The sequence below is a fragment of the Pleurodeles waltl genome, chromosome 3_1 (genome assembly GCF_031143425.1).
Source record: "Pleurodeles waltl isolate 20211129_DDA chromosome 3_1, aPleWal1.hap1.20221129, whole genome shotgun sequence".
Lineage (NCBI taxonomy): Eukaryota > Metazoa > Chordata > Amphibia > Caudata > Salamandridae > Pleurodeles > Pleurodeles waltl.
This window is the reverse complement of record NC_090440.1, coordinates 776,022,689-776,038,565: the sequence shown is the minus strand read 5'-3', so window position 1 is coordinate 776,038,565 and position 15,877 is coordinate 776,022,689.

Here is a 15,877-nt window from a genome sequence, read left to right as displayed (position 1 = left end):
CCCATCAGTATCCAACACCACAGCTACCACCCAGCGTCCCCACACCTCTGTCCAGCAGCAGTGTGCCCACCTGTACAGGGACCCCAGTCCACACCTCGCCCCCAAGACAATCAGGGACCTGGGCACAGTGGCAGTGGGCACACCATTTAGGGGACACAGGCACAGGGCAACAAGGACAATGGGAGGACCACTGTGTGCCAGGGGGAGGACAGGCCCAGGGAACCGACTGTCCAGGAGGCACTCACCAAGATCCTGAGGGCTTACCAACAATCCCAGGACACGATGGACCAGATCCTTACCAACATACAGGAGAACAAGCGGCTGCAGGAGGAACACCATCAGCAGATCAGGGAGGACTTGCAGGCCTTAACACCACCATGATCTCCATAGCAGGGGTGCTGGCAGACATGGGCAACATCATGGGGGAATCGACAGAACACCAGCGGGCCCCCACCACTAGCCAGTCTAATGACCGGCCCTCCACTTCCACTGCAGCTAGTGGGCAAAAGGACCCGCCACAGGACCCACAGGCCACCAGCACCCCTCCACCTGCAGAAGGTGAACCACCACACAAACATTCCCTGCGACCCAGACAGAAGCCAGAAACACTTGCCAAGACAAAGACCACCGCCAGGAAATGAGACTCTCCTGATTGCCCCCCTTGTGTCCCACCCTGTCACCTTGTCCACTTTGAACTGCCTGTGCTCCCCTTCCTATGGCCCCTTGGACACTGGACCTGTGCTACAAACAGACTGGAACAATACCCTGGATTTTCCTCTACCATCACCCCATTTCATTGCACCTTTCCCTCAATTATTTGCAATACAATAAACACCCTTGAACACATCATGAATGACACCGTGTTATGTGTTGAAAATGTGCATCATTATAATGTTCCTCAGCCCCTGTCCTGGCATTCCTCACAGGGGTCAGGAGCCACAATAGGTTTGGGTAGCCAGAGTCACCTGCAAGTACTGAGGGACAAACATTAGCCTCACACAGTGCTCTGGGGATAACACCTGAAGGCATACACTGACATACAGTAGGTTGGGACTCTGGCTCACCTATTAGCCACACCCTGTGCCTCTGTAGTTGGGCCATCACATTTGGGATGCTGCTATTACTCCGAACGAAGGCGTCATGCACCGACCCAGGATACTTGGCAGTGACACAGGAGATGTACTGGTCTGCCAGGCACACCATTTGCACATTCAGTGAGTGGAAACTCTTCCGATTACTGAACACCTGTTCAATCTGGGGGGTGGGGGGGACAAACACAATATGTGTACCGTCAATCGCCCCAATAATATTGGGTACATAGCCCATTGCATGGAATTTTGCCTTCCCAGTGGCCAAATCTTACACCTGGGGGAAAGCAATGTTGCTGCACCTGTGTTTCACCAAGGCAGACAATACCCTTGCCAGCACGATTGAGAACATCAGCTGTGACATTCCTGCTGCCAAGCCCACTATCACTTGAAATGAACCAGTTGCCAGGAAATGGAGCAATGATAGAACCTGTACAAGAGGGGGGATCCCAGTGGGATGACGGATAGCTGATATCAGGTCATGCTCCCATTGGGCACTGTAGGAAAGTACCATCTTGCCTGGCATGTTACCCCCATTTTCACGGTGTGTATGTTTGTTTTTGCCCTTATGTCACTGGGATCCTGCTAGGCAGGACCACAGTGCTCATAGTGTATGCCCTGTATGTGTTCCCTGTGTGGTGCCTAACTGTATCACTGAGGCTCTGCTAACCAGAACCTCAGTGTTTATGCTCTCTCTGCTTTCTAAATTTGTCACTGCAGGCTAGTGACTAATTTTACCAATTCTCATTGGCACACTGGTACACCCATATAATTCCCTTGTATATGGTACTTAGGTACCCAGGGTATTGGAGTTCCAGGAGATCCCTATGGGCTGCAGCATTTCTTTTGCCACCCATAGGGAGCTCAGACAAGTTTTGCACAGGCCTGCCACTTCAGCCAGAGTGAAATAACATCCACGTTATTTCACAGCTATTTTTCACTGCACATAAGTAACTTATAAGTCACCTATATGTCTAACCTTCACTTGGTGAAGGTTGGGTGCCAAGTTACTTAGTGTGTGGGCATCCTGGCACCAGCCAAGGTGCCCCCACATACTTCAGGGCAAATTCCCCGAGCCTTGTGAGTGCGGGGACACCATTACACGCATGCACTATACATAGGTCACTACCTGTGTATAGCGTCACAATGGTAACTCCGAAAATGGCCGTGTAACATGTCTAAGATCATTCCATGATCCCCTGGGTCTCTAGCACAGAACCCGGGTACTGCCAAACTGCCTTTCTGGGGTTTCCACTGCAGCTGCTGCCAACCCCTCAGACAGGATTCTGCCCTCCTGGGGTCTGGGCAGCCCTGGCCCAGGAAGGCAAAACAAAGGATTTCCTCTGAGAGAGGGTGTTACACCCTCTCCCTTTGGAAATAGGTGTGAAGAGCTGGGGAGGAGTAGCCTCCCCCATCCTCTGAAAATGCTTTGATATTCACAGATGGTGCCCATCTCTGCATAAGCCAGTCTACACCGGTTCAGGGATCCCCCAGCCCTGCTCTGGCCTGAAACTGGACAAAGGAAAGGGGAGTGACTACTCCCCTGACCAGTACCTCCCAGGGGAGGTGCCAAGAGCTCCTCCAGTGTGTCCCAGACCTCTGCCATCTTGGATTCAGAGGTGTTGGGGGCACACTGGACTGCTCTGAGTGGCCAGTGCCAGTAGGTGACGTCAGAGACCCCCTCTGATAGGCTCTTACCTCTCTTAGTAGCCAATCCTCCTTTCTTGGTAGCCAAACATCCTTTTCTGGCTATTTAGGGTCTCTCCTCTGGGGTATTCTTCAGATAACGAATGCAAGAGCTCACCAGAGTTCCTCTGCACTTCCCTCTTCGACTTCTGCCAAGGATCGACCGCTGACTGCTCCAGGACGCCTGCAAAACCGCAACAAAGCAGCAAGACGACTACCAGCAACATTGTAGCGCCTCATCCTGCCGGCTTTCTTGACTGTTTCCTGGTGGTGCATGCTCTGGGGGCTGTCTGCCTTCACCCTGCAGTGGAAGCCAAGAAGAAATCTCCCGTGGGTCAACCGAATCTTCCCCCTGCTAAAGCAGGCACCAAAAGACTGCATCACCAGTCCTCTGGGTCCCCTCTCATCCTGACGAGCGTGGTCCCTGCAACACAAGAGCTAGATCCAAGTGACCCCCATAGTCCAGTGATCTTTCAGTCCAAGTTTGGTGAAGGTAAGTTCTTGCCTCCTCACGCTAAACTGCAAAACTGTGTACTGTGTGATTTGCAGCTGCTCTGGCTTCTGTGCACTTCTCCAAGGATTCCTTTGTGCACAGCCTAGCCTGGGTCCCCAGCACTGTGTCCTGCAGTGCTCAACCCTCTAAGTTGGACTCCGACGTTGTGGGACCCTCCTTTGTGACTCTGAGTTGACCACTGTCCTCAGATCTTCCAAGTGCCTGCTCTGGTACTTCTGCGGGTGCTGCCTGCTTCTGTGGGGGCTCTCTGAGTTGCTGAGTGCCCTTTCTGTCTCCTATTCCAAGGGGCGATATTCTGGTCCTTCCTGGTCCCGAGCAGCACCCAAAAACCTCCACTGCAACCCTTGCAGCTAGCAAGACTTGTTTGCAGTAATTCTGCGTGAAAATACTTCTGCAACATCCAGCACACCGTGGGACATCTTCCATCCAAAGGAGAAGTTCCTAGCCCTTTTCGTTGTTGCAGAATCTTTGGCTTCTTCCTCCTGGAGGCAGCCTATTTGCACCTTCATCTGGGGTTTGCTGGGCTCCTGCTCCCCCTGGACACTATCGTGACTCTTGGACTTGGTCCGCCTGCCTTACAGGTCCTCAGGTCCAGGAATCCGTCTTCAGTGCATTGCTGGTGCTTGTGGTTCTTGCAGAATCCCCCTATCACGACTATTGTGTCCTTTTGGGATAGTAGGGGAACTTTACTCCTACTTTTCAGGGTCTTGGGGTGGGGTATCTTGGACACCCTGACTGTTTTCTTACAGTCCCAGCGGCCCTCTACAAGCTCCCATAGGTCTGGGGTCCATTTGTGATTCACATTCCACTTTTGGAGTATATGGTTTGTGTTGCCCCATGACCTATGTTCACCTATTGCATCCTATTGTAATTCTACACTGTTTGCATTACTTTACTATTACTTACCTGTTTTGGGTTTGTGTACATATAACTTGTGTATATTACTTACCTTCTAACTGAGGGTACTCACTGAGATACTTGTGGCATATTGTCACTAAAATAAAGTACCTTTATTTTTAGTAACTCTGAGTATTGTGTTTTCTTATGATATTGTGCTATATGATATAAGTGGTATAGTAGGAGCTTTGCATGTCTCTTAGTTCAGCCTAAGCTGCTTTACCATAGCTACCTTCTATCAGCCTAAGCTGCTAGAAATACCTCGATTCTACTAATAAGGGATAACTGGACCTGGCACTGGGTGTACGTACCACAAGGTACCCACTATAAGCCAGGCCAGCCGCCTACATTGGTGGTGCAGCGGTGGGATAAGTACTTGCAACTGCTTTACCACTTTGTCATTTGGTGCTTTTCATAAGAGAATCTTATACCAAATAGTTCAGTATATGTTCACTTAACCATAAAAGTTTACTTTTCTATTCTAAAACTTTTAACAAAGTTCTGAAAAGTTTTGTGAAAACTTCTAAAAGTTTTTCCAAAGCTTGAAAAAGTTTTTCTCTGTGCTTTCTAAAAGTTCTAAAACGTTTTCTCTCACTATCCCTAAACCTATACTATCATGTCTGTTGTAGCGCCCACTCCCAAAACTGTTAATGCATCATATGAGAGTTTGAACTATAAAATACTGAGGGGTCTCTGCCTGGATAGAGGTTTGAGTATAGGTAAGACTTTCTCTTTAACATGCTCATTGTAGATGACCAGAACCAGTCTGGCCCATCTCAGGAGAGGTTAGAAAATGGGGAAGCTTCCCAGTCAGACTCAGAGGAGTTCCATGAGGAAGCTGGGAAGGGTTCTTTCAAAGTCCTGCTCCCTAGCAGGGCACCTAGTGACACTGGTAGTATTAGAGGGTCCCACACCAGTAGGGCATCTTTCACCCCTAGAGGCCAGGTTACTAGAGTCCAGACAGTTAGGGACAGGTCTCCCTCTGAAACTTCCCACATTTCCTCTGTGTCCAAACATTCCCAACCCACCCACCCCGAGGATAACTTGTTAGAAAGGGAACTAAAAAAGTTGAGGGTAGAAGAGACCAGACTGAAGCTTAAACAGCAGCAGCTGGCCTTGGATAGGGAATCCCTAGACATAGAGAAGGAAAGACAGAGGTTGGGGTTAGGTCCCCATGGTGGCAGCAGCAGTATTTCTAATAGCAATCCTGTTAAAGAACAAGATTCCAGGAATCTGCACAAGATAGTCCCCCCTTACAAGGAGGAGGATGGCATTAATAAGTGGTTTGCTGCACTTGAGAGGGCCTGTATGATACAGTTGGTCCCTCAAAGGCAGTGGCCTGCTATTTTGTGGCTATCTTTCACTGGAAAGGGTAGGGATAGGCTCCTTACTGTCAGAGAAAGTGATGCCAATAATTACAAAGTTTTGAAAGATGCACTCTTGGATGGATTTGTCTTAACCACTGAACAATACAGGATTAAGTTCAGAGACACCAGAAAAGAGTCTTCTCAAGACTGGACAGATTTTGTGGACTGTTCAGTGAAGGCCTTGGAAGGGTGGTTGCATGGCAGTAAAGTTTCTGACTATGAAAGCCTGTATAATCTTATTCTGAGAGAGCATATTCTTAACAATTGTGTGTCTGACTTGTTGCACCAGTATCTAGTGGACTCTGATCTGACCTTTCCCCAAGAATTGGGAAAGAAGGCAGACAAATGGGTCAGAACAAGGGTGAACAGTAAAGTACATACAGGGGGTGACAAGGATGGCAAGAAGAAGGATGGTAAGTCTTCTGAGAAGGGTGGGGACAAAAGTAAGCATTCTGAGTCTTCATCAGGACCACAAAAATCCTCTGGGAGAAATGGGTCCAAATCCTCTTCTAAGAATAATCAGAAAAAGCCTTGGTGTTATTTGTGTAAAGTCAAAGGCCATTGGGCAAGTGATTCCACTTGTCCAAAGAAAAACACCAAACCTCCCACCACCACAACCCCTGCTGCAAATTCTAGTGCCCCTAGTAATAGCAGTGGTGGTGGGAAATCTACTACTGATAGCCAATCCAAGGGTGTAGCTGGGCTCACTATTGGCAATGTAGTTGGGGTTGGTCTTGTTAAGGAGACCACAGAGGCTGTTTTAGTCTCTGATGGTGGCATTGATTTTGCCACCTTGGTTGCTTGTCCCCTTAATATGGGTAAGTACAAGCAACTTCCCCTAATCAATGGTGTTGAGGTTGAGGCCTACAGGGACACAGGAGCCAGTGTAACTATGGTGATAGAAAAACGGGTCCACCCTGATCAACCAAGTGACAGACGCTCATAACAACACTCTTAGCCACCCCATGGCTGTTGTGAATCTCAACTGTGGGGGGGGGGGGGTTACTGGTCCACCTGTAGACTGTCTACTAGGAAACGATTTGGAGACATCAGCTTGGGCAGAAGTGGAGTTGCAGCCTCATGCAGCAATGCTGGGCATTCCTGGGCATATTTTTGCTTTGACAAGGGCTCAGGCCAAGAAGCAAAAAGGACAGGGTAACTTGGATCCTGGAACAATGGACCAAGTGCTCCCTAAAGCTATGGGTAGAAAGGGTAAATCCCTACCCACTATCCCTCCCTCTACAGATGATTCCCTTTATGAGGAAGAGGAATCCTCTCCCTGTGCAGAACCTACACAAGAGGAGCTGGCAGCAGACACTGCTGAGCTTTTGGGTGCAGGGGGGCCTGCCAGGGAAGAGCTGAGTGTGGCACAGCAAACCTGTCCCACATTAGAGGGTCTCAGACAGCACGCTGTCAAACAGCAGAATGGGGATGTCAGTGACAGTCATAGAGTGTACTGGGAAGACAACCTCTTGTACACAGAGTCAAGGGACCCAAAACCTGGAGCTGCCAGGAGATTGGTCATTCCCCTGCAGTACAGAGAGTTTCTTCTCACCCTAGCACATGACATTCCTTTGGCTGAGCATTTGGGCCAGACGAAAACTTGGGAAACACTTGTACCCTTGTTTCACTGGCCTCATATGTCAGAGGACACAAAAGACTTTTGTAAATCTTCTGTGACCTGCCAAGCCAGTGGCAAGACTGGTGGCACTCCAAAGGCCCCCCTAATTCCACTTCCAGTGGTTGGGGTGCCCTTTGAAAGGGTAGGGGTTGACATAGTTGGCCCCCTTGACCCTCCAACTGGTTCAGGCAATAGATTTATCTTGGTGGTGGTGGACCATGCCACAAGATATCCTGAAGCCATACCTTTAAGGATCACTACAGCTCCTGCAGTGGCAAAGGCCCTCCTAGGAATCTTTTCCAGGGTGGGGTTTCTTAAAGAGGTGGTGTCAGACAGAGGTAGCAACTTCATGTCTGCATACCTAAAAGCAATGTGGAAGGAGTGTGGTGTTACCTACAAGTTCACCACCCCTTACCATCCACAAACAAATGGTCTGGTTGAGAGGTTTAATAAAACTCTCAAAGGTATGATAATGGGACTCCCTGAAAAACTCAGGAGGAGATGGGATGTCCTGTTACCTTACCTCCTTTTTGATTACAGGGAGGTACCCCAGAAAGGAGTGGGCTTCAGCCTCTTTGAAATCCTCTTTGGCACCCTGTAAGAGGTCCACTTGCTCTTGTGAAGGAGGGTTGGGAACAACCTTTAAAAGCTCCTAAACAGGACATAGTAGACTATGTACTTGGCCTAAGATCCAGAATGGCTGAGTATATGAAAAAGGCCAGTAAAAACCTTCAGGCCAGCCAGGAGCTGCAAAAGCAATGGCATGACCAGAAGGCTGTCCTGACTCAGTACCAACCAGGACAGAAGGTGTGGGTATTGGAGCCTGTGGCCCCAAGAGCACTCCAAGACAAATTGAGTGGACCCCATCTCATTGTTGAAAAGAAGGGTGAGGTTACCTACTTGGTAGACCTGGGCACTGCCAGGAGTCCCCTTAGGGTGATTCATGTAAACCGCCTAAAACCCTACTATGACAGGGCTGATCTCACCCTGCTCATGGCAACAGATGAGGGACAGGAAGAAGAGAGTGACCCTCTCCCTGATCTCTTCTCCACCACTGAAGCAGATGCCTTAGTGGAGGGAGTAGTTTTAGCAGATTGTCTGACTGCAGAACAGAAAGACAACTGCATCAATCTTCTAAGCCAGTTTTCTGACCTCTTTTCACTTGCACCAGGTACAACATCCTGGTGTGAACATACAATTGGCACCGGAGAGAGCCTGCCTGTCAAAAGTAAAATATATAGGCAGCCTGACCATGTCAGGGACTGCATTAGACAAGAGGTGCAGAAAATGTTGGGCTTAGGGGTGATTGAACCTTCTGAAAGCCCCTGTGCTAGCCCAGTTGTGCTTGTACCAAAACCTCACACCAAAGATGGAAAGAGAGAGATGAGGCTTTGCGTAGATTACAGAAGGCTCAATCAGGTAACCAAAACTGATGCTCACCCTATACCCAGGGCAGATGAACTCACTGATACACTGGCTTCTGCCAAGTATTTTAGCACTTTTGATCTAACTGCAGGGTATTGGCAGATTAGATTGGCAGAAGATGCTAAACCCAAGACTGCATTTTCAACCATTGGAGGGCACTACCAATTCACAGTAATGCCCTTTGGTTTGAAAAATGCACCTGCCACTTTTCAGAGGTTGGTGAATACAGTCCTGCAAGGGTTGGAGGCTTTCAGTGCAGCATATTTAGATGATATTGCTGTCTTTACCTAAACCTGGGATGATCACCTGGTCCACCTATGGAAAGTTTTGGAGGCCCTGCAAAAGGCAGGCCTCACTATCAAGGCCTCAAAGTGCCAGATAGGGCGGGGAAAGTGGTTTATCTGGGCCACCTTAGTTGGTGGAGAACAGATTGCACCACTACAGGGGAAAATCCAAACTATCATAGATTGGGTTCCCCCCTACAACTCAGACCCAGGTGAGAGCCTTTTTAGGCCTCACAGGGTACTATAGGAGATTCATCAAGAATTATGGCTCCATAGCAGCCCCTCTTAATGATCTCACTAGCAAGAAAATGCCTAAGAAGGTGTTATGGACAGCTAGCTGTCAGAAAGCTTTTGAGGAGCTCAAACAGGCCACGTGTTCTGCACCTGTCCTAAAAAGCCCATGTTACTCCAAGAAATTCATTGTTCAAACTGATTCATCTGAATTAGGGGTAGGGGCAGTACTATCACAACTGAATTCTGAAGGCCAGGATCAACCAGTTGCTTTTATCAGCAGAAGGTTGACCCCAGAGAAAAGCGTTGGTCTGCTATAGAGAGGGAGGCCTTTGCTGTGGCCTGAGCACTGAAAAAGTTGAGACCATACCTGTTTGGTACTCCCTTTATTGTTCAGGCAACGACAAACACCTACTTTGGCTAAAACAAATGAAAGGTGAAAACCCTAAATTGTTGAGGTGGTCCATATCCCTACAGGGAATGGACTATACAGTGGACCATAGACCTGGGAGTACCCACTCCAATGCAGATGGACTCTCCATATATTTCCACTTATACAATGAAGACTCATCTGGACAAGGCTAGTCTTATTGTCCTTCGTTTGGGGGGTGGGGGGTTGTGTAGGAAAGTACCATCTTGCCTGGCATGTTACCCCCATTTTCACTGTGTGTATGTTTGTTTTTGCCCTTATGTCACTGGGATCCTGCTAGGCAGGACCCCAGTGCTCATAGTGTATGCCCTGTATGAGTTCCCTGTGTGGTGCCTAACTGTATCACTGAGGCTCTGCTAACCAGAACCTCAGTGTTTATGCTCTCTCTGCTTTCCAAATTTGTCACTGCAGGCTAGTGACTAATTTTACCAATTCTCATTGGCACACTGGTACACCCATATAATTCCCTTGTATATGGAACTTAGGTACCCAGGATATTGGGGTTCCAGGAGATCCCTATGGGTTGCAGCATTTCTTTTGCCACCCATAGGGAGCTCAGACAAGTCTTACACAGGTCTGCCACTGCAGTCTGAGTGAAATAACGCCCACGTTATTTCACAGCCATTTTTCACTGCACATAAGTAACTTATAAGTCACCTATATGTTTAACCTTCACTTGGTGAAGGTTGGGTGCCAAGTTACTTAGTGTGTGGGCACCCTGGCACCAGCCAAGGTGCCCCCACATCGTTCAGGGCAAATTCCCCAAACTTTGTGAGTGGGGGGACACCATTACACACGTGCACTACACATAGGTCACTACCTGTGTATAGCGTCACAATGGTAACTCCGAACATGGCCATGTAACATGTCTAAGATCATGGAATTGTCACCCCAATACCATTCTGGTATTGGGGAGACAATTCCATGATCCCCCGGGTCTCTAGCACAGAACCCGGGTACTGCCAAACTGCCTTTCCGGGGTTTCCACTGCAGCTACTGCTGCTGCCAACCCCTCAGACAGGATTCTGCCCTCCTGGGGTCTGGGCAGCCCCGGCCCAGGAAGGCAGAACAAAGGATTTCCTCTGAGAGAGGGTATTACACCCTCTCCCTTTGGAAATAGGTGTGAAGGGCTGAGAAGGAGTAGCCTCCCCCAGCCTCTGAAAATGCTATGTTGGGCACAGATGGTGCCCATCTCTGCATAAGCCAGTCTACACCGGTTCAGGGATCCCCCAGCCCTGCTCTGGCCCGAAACTGGACAAAGGAAAGGGGAGTGACCACTCCCCTGACCAGTACCTCCCAGGGGATGTACCCAGAGCTCCTCCAGTGTGTCCCAGACCTCTGCCATCTTGGATTCAGAGGTGTTGGGGGCACACTGGACTGCTCTGAGTGGCCAGTGACAGCAGGTGATGTCAGAGACCCCCTCTGATAGGCTCTTACCTCTCTTAGTAGCCAATTCTCCTTACTAGGTAGCCAAACATCCTTTTCTGGCTATTTACGGTCTCTCCTCTGGGGTATTTTTCAGATAATGAATGCAAGAGCTCACCAGAGTTCCTCTGCACTTTCCTCTTTGACTTCTGCCAAGGATCGACCGCTGACTGCTCCTGGACACCTGCAAAACCGCAACAAAGTAGCAAGACGACTACCAGCAACATTGTAGTGCCTCATCCTGCCGGCTTTCTCAACTGTTTCCTTGTGGTGCATGCTCTGTCTGCCTTCACCCTGCGCTGGAAGCCAAGAAGAAATCTCCTGTGGGTCGACGGAATCTTCCCTCTGCTAATGCAGGCACCAAAAGACTGCATCACCGGTCCTCTGGGTCCCCTCTCATCCTGACGAGCTTGGTCCCTGGAACACAGGAGCTAGATCCAAGTGACCCCCACAGTCCAGTGATCCTTCAGTCCAAGTTTGGTGAAGGTAAGTTCTTGCCTCCTCACGCTGGACTGCAAAACTGTGTACTGTGTGATTTGCAGCTGCTCTGGCTTCTGTGCACTTCTCCAAGGATTCTTTTGTGCACATCCTAGCCTGGATCCCCAGCACTGTGTCCTGCAGTGCTCATCCCTCTGAGTTGGACTCCAATGTCGTGGGACCCTCCTTTGTGACTCTGAGTTGACCGCTGTCCTCAGATCTTCCAAGTGCCTGCTCTGGTACTTCTGCGGGTGCTGCCTGCTTCTGTGGGGGCTCTCTGAGTTGCTGAGTGCCCCCTCTGTCTCCTCCTCCAAGGGGCAACTTCCTGGTCCCCAGCAGCACCCAAAAACCTCTACTGCAACCCTTGCACCTAGCAAGGCTTGTTTGCAGTATTTCTGCGTGAAAATACTTCTGCAACATCCAGCACGCCGTGTGACATCTTCCATCCAAAGGAGAAGTTCCTAGCCCTTTTCATTGTTGCAGAATCTTTGGCTTCTTCCACCCTGAGGCAGCCTCTTTGCACCTTCATCCGGGGTTTCCTAGGCTCCTGCCCCCCCCAGACACTTTCGCGACTCTTGGACTTGGTCCCCTTGCCTTACAGGTCCTCAGGTCCAGAAATCCATCTTCAGTGCATTGCTGGTGTTTGTGGTTCTTGCAGAATCCCCCTATCCCGACTATTGTGTCCTTTTGGGGCAGTAGGGGATCTTTACTCCTACTTTTCAGGGTCTTGGGGTGGGGTATCTTGGACACCCTGACTGTTTTCTTACAGTCTCAGCGACCCTCTACAAGCTCCCATAGGTCTGGGGTTCATTCGTGATTCGCATTCCACTTTTGGAGTATATGGTTTGTGTTGCCCCATGACCTATGTTCACCTATTGCATCCTATTGTAATTCTACACTGTTTGCATTACGTTTCTTACTATTAATTACCTGTTTTGGGTTTGTGTACATATAACTTGTGTATTTTACTTACCTTCTAACTGAGGGACTCACTGAGATACTTGTGGCATATTGTCACTAAAATAAAGTACCTTTATTTTTAGTTACTCTGAGTATTGTGTTTTCTTATGAAATTGTGCTATATGATATAAGTGGTATAGTAGGAACTTTGCATGTCTCCTAGTTCAGCCTAAGCTGCTTTGCCATAGCTACCTTCTATCAGCCTAAGCTGCTAGAAACACCTCTGTTCTACTAATAAAGGATAACTGGACCTGGCACAGGGTGTAAGTACCACAAGGTACCCACTATAAGCCAGGCCAGCCTCCTACAGGCACACAGCTCTGTGATTGTGGCCCTGTCCAGTCTATAGGTGAGTATTATGTTCCTGTCCTCCAGTGTAGCCAAGTCCACAAGGGGTCTCTACACAGGGGGTTTGTCTCCTCCTCCTATTCATCCGCAGTGGTATCTATCTAAGGGACACAAGAATGAGTAGGCTGTCACTATTTGAACAATAGAACCACCACCTCAGTGTACATTCAGCATTAATGTGATTGGACAGTGGGAATGGCAGTGTACATGCAATTTACGGCAATGAGGCAGTTATGGAAGATCTGAAATTTGTCCACCACCATATAATGGCGACCACCTGTCCTGTATCTAGGGACAGGTGGAAGTGAGGTAACTCCACCAACGTTGGGCGTCGTGGCGGAAGGTGGTCTTGCATCGCCGTGCAATTCCTCATTGGCTAATATGGGGCTCTATGGCGTACAGTGGCCAATGTGGATCAGCGGTGATGGTGATGGTGTACACCGCCGCGGACGTGACCCCAATTTTCTGTCCATAACCTCACTTGATTCCTGAAACCTACCATGGCCCGTGTGACCGGGGAAAGGGCCCCTTCCTTTACTTCGGTGGAGTTGGAGAGCTTGCTGGATTGGCCCTAACCCAGTATGGACAGCTGTATGGGCCTCCAGAACAACAGGTGAGTACACCTTGGGAACGATGCGTGCAGGTTGCATGGAGAAGTGTGTGCAGGCATCGCGTCATTTGTTGGAGGGATGTCTGGTGGTAGTGTATAAGGTGTGCACCGGGCATTGTGTGTGCCAATGGAGTTGGAAACGGGATTTGTGAGACCATATGTGTGACAGGCTGGATTGTATGTGTAATGCTGCCCTCCTGCTTGTATTACCTCGGCAGGTCAGCGCCCATCAACAGAAGGGATTATGGCGTGCCATCACCAAGGACGTGGGGACCCTGGGGGTCTGCAGCAGTCGGAGCACCCACTGCAGGAAACGGGGGGAGGACCTGGGATGCTGGGCACGGAAGACCACACAGGCCCAGCTGGGGATGGCCTCCAACAAGGAAGGGGTGCCCGTTGGAACCTGACCCCCCCGATGGCCCGCATACTAGCAGTTGCCTACCCAGAGCTGGATGTGCTCTTGAGGGTATCATAGCAGCCACAAGGGGGTGAGTACAGTGGTCATTACTACAATAATTGGGAGGTGGAATGGGATCCGGGGGATGGGTGTGACTTAGTGGGTGCCCCTTAATGCCAGGACAGACATTGCAGTGTGATCCAGCTCAAGGGTAATGGGTGCATAGAAAATGCAGATTACCGAGCTCGGTTGCATTCCCTGTCAGTCAGGGCTTTGTGGGTCCCAGGAGTGGTGCAGTTGGATGTGTTTGGCCCTCATCTTGCTGTGGTATATAGCCAATTGAATGACAATGCAATGCATAGTGCTCAATCCTGATCCCTTTGTGTGATGGTACTGTGTATGCCAACTGGGGTACTGGGGCAGTAATTGACCCACTGCTCCCTTTCTCTCCCTCCCCCCCTTTCTACTTCCGTCATCCTGTTCATGTGTGCATTAGCATCATCTGGCGGAGGAGCAGAGAAACCAGTGACAGAGGGAGTCCACCAATGCTGAGGGAACCAGAGGGACGGAGGGCCAGGGGAACACCACGGCACAGAAAGGAGGTGACAACACTGACTCTGATTCCTCCTCCGATGGAAGCTCCCTGGTGGTGGCAGACACCTCTGGGACCACCCCAGCTGCAGGTACAGCTGCCACCCACGTACCAGCACCGCCCTCCCAGTAGCCCCTCAGCGAGTTGCCCGTGACCGCTCACCCAAGAGGGTGGGCATCTCCTTTGCCCCCGGCACCTCAGGCTCTGCCCCAGTGAGCCCTGCTGCCCACACTTCAGTCCACAAGCACTCACACAAACATCAGACAGTTGCACACACATCCACTGCCTCTGCTGTCTCCTCCTCCTCCTCCTCCACCCCCCTCAGAGTCACGGCCACACTCACACCTGCATGCACTGCTTCAAGAGACACCACCAGTATCACCACACCAAGCAGCACACACACCACACTAGCAGCCACCTCCGCAACATCAATCCACGGCTCCCCCGTGTCCTCTCCCACCCTGTCTGTCTCCCCCTTCCTAAAGGACACAAATGCAGGAAGTCAGACACCCAACAGCCATCCACCTCACATCAGCGCACTGCCCATGCACCTGCAGATGTACTCCTCCAACAACCACTCCCTCAACCTCCACTCCTATCCCTCCTCCCTCTTCCCAACCCACCGTCCCTAAGAAGCTTTTCCTTGCCCAACTTGACCTCTTCCCTCCCCCCGTCCTGCTCATAAGAGCAGGGTCCCAATGACCCAGCCCAGCACCTCAGCCAAACAGTCCACGGGGACAGTGGATGCACCTCCTAGTCGTGGAAGAAAGTCAGTGATGGATCCCACTCCATTAGCCAGGAAAGGGAAGGATCCTACTTCACCAGCCAGGAAAGGGAAGGATCCCACTCCACCAGCCAGGAAAGGGATGGATTCCACTCCACCAGCAAGGAAAGGGAAGGTTCCCACTCCAACAGCCAGGAAAGGGAAGGAGCCCACTCCACCAGACAGTAAAGAGAAGGATCCCACTCCACAAGACAGGAAAAGGAAGAAGCCCTCACATCCAGCAGAGACACAGCAGCCCTCACGTCCTGCAGTGGCTGACAAGGTATGAACACCACTGCCACCAATGGGCACAGGGCCCTCATCCCCTGCTGAGACACAGCAGCCCAAGTCTCTAGCAGAGGCTGCCCAGGAGGCACCTTTCACCTCCTGCAGAGGCTGGCAGGGTACTAACACCACCACCACTAGTGGGCACAGGGCCCTCATCCCCTGCTAAGACACAGCAGCCCTCACCTCCAGCAGAGGGCATGTAGGCCAACCTCAAGGGACTGAGATACAAGGAGCCCCCTTCAGAACCAGTGGTCAAGTTCCCCACCTCCGAGACTGTGACCTTGCACTCTCCAGAACAGAGAAATGGGTATGGAGCCCCCTCCAGAACCATTGGGCAAGTCCCCTTCGTCAGCTGAGGTACCCCCATCACCCTTTCCTCTGAGGTGCCTGTCCCCTTCCGAGATGTTGCCCCTGCACAGTTTTGTGCAGAGTTAGTCAGGATTAAGTTAGGGCTTGGACTGTGCCCTGTGGCCA